General features: G+C 41.7%; 1 non-coding gene across 1 annotated transcript, besides 6 other annotated features; it reads left to right on the top strand.

Annotated features, from left to right (window-relative positions):
* On the top strand, nt 1-204 carry Tc00.1047053399579.10 (the record flags this gene model as incomplete). The annotated part of the gene is made up of 1 exon (XR_008253915.1): nt 1-204. It is a non-coding gene; the product is annotated as a ribosomal RNA small subunit, 5' partial (ribosomal RNA).
* A 14-nt stretch (nt 205-218) lies between these two features.
* Nucleotides 219-261: a microsatellite.
* Nucleotides 262-507: 246 nt separating this feature from the next.
* Nucleotides 508-549: a microsatellite.
* A 36-nt stretch (nt 550-585) lies between these two features.
* Nucleotides 586-617: a microsatellite.
* Nucleotides 618-744: 127 nt separating this feature from the next.
* Nucleotides 745-764: a microsatellite.
* Nucleotides 765-795: a microsatellite.
* A 38-nt stretch (nt 796-833) lies between these two features.
* Nucleotides 834-876: a microsatellite.
* The last annotated feature ends 41 nt before the right edge of the window (nt 877-917 follow it).

Raw genomic sequence — 917 nt, forward strand, 5'->3', positions numbered from 1 at the left:
TCGTAGGCGCAGCTCATCAAACTGTGCCGATTACGTCCCTGCCATTTGTACACACCGCCCGTCGTTGTTTCCGATGATGGTGCAATACAGGTGATCGGACAGTCGAGTGCTTCACTTGACCGAAAGTTCACCGATATTTCTTCAATAGAGGAAGCAAAAGTCGTAACAAGGTAGCTGTAGGTGAACCTGCAGCTGGATCATTTTCCGATGATTTCTGTTACATATATATATATATACATGTGAGTATATATTAATATATATTTTGTTGTATAATATATAATATACACACAAAATTAGGCAACAAACACAAACTCTGGCATAACACACAGTATACTACTATACTGCTGTGTTTGTGTGTATGTGTGTGTTGTTGTTGTTGCCGCGCGGGAGAGGATATAATATAATATATACATATGTACATATTATATTTCATATAGTAGTGGTGTGTATGTACGTGCACACACACAATACACACGCCGTTGTTGTTCCGCCGCACTGCTCTGCTCAACCACCACCACCACTACTACTACTACTACACCATTTCTACTAAAACAATATAATATATATATCTACTCTCACGGACTGTGCTACTACTGCTTTTGCTGCTGCTGCTGCTGTGTGGAGGGCGGGGACGAAAGTCGTAGTGTCGTTGTGCGTGTGGTGTGGAATTTGTTGTTTAGTAGTGTGGTGGAAAGGAGAAGAGAGGGGGGGGGGGGTTAGAGAGAGACAGGGGGAGGAAATGACTGTGTGTGTGTGTGTGTGTGTGTTGCTGCTGCTGCTGCTGCTGCTGCTGCTTCTCTTCGCACTGATACATCCACACTGTACGTGTAAGCATATATATGTGTATAATATATATTATACAAATATATATATATACTTGCACGTTACACAGTGTGTTGTGTAGAAAAATGTAATTG

The sequence above is a fragment of the Trypanosoma cruzi genome, assembly GCF_000209065.1.
Source record: "Trypanosoma cruzi strain CL Brener chromosome Unknown tcruzi_1047053399579, whole genome shotgun sequence".
Lineage (NCBI taxonomy): Eukaryota > Euglenozoa > Kinetoplastea > Trypanosomatida > Trypanosomatidae > Trypanosoma > Trypanosoma cruzi.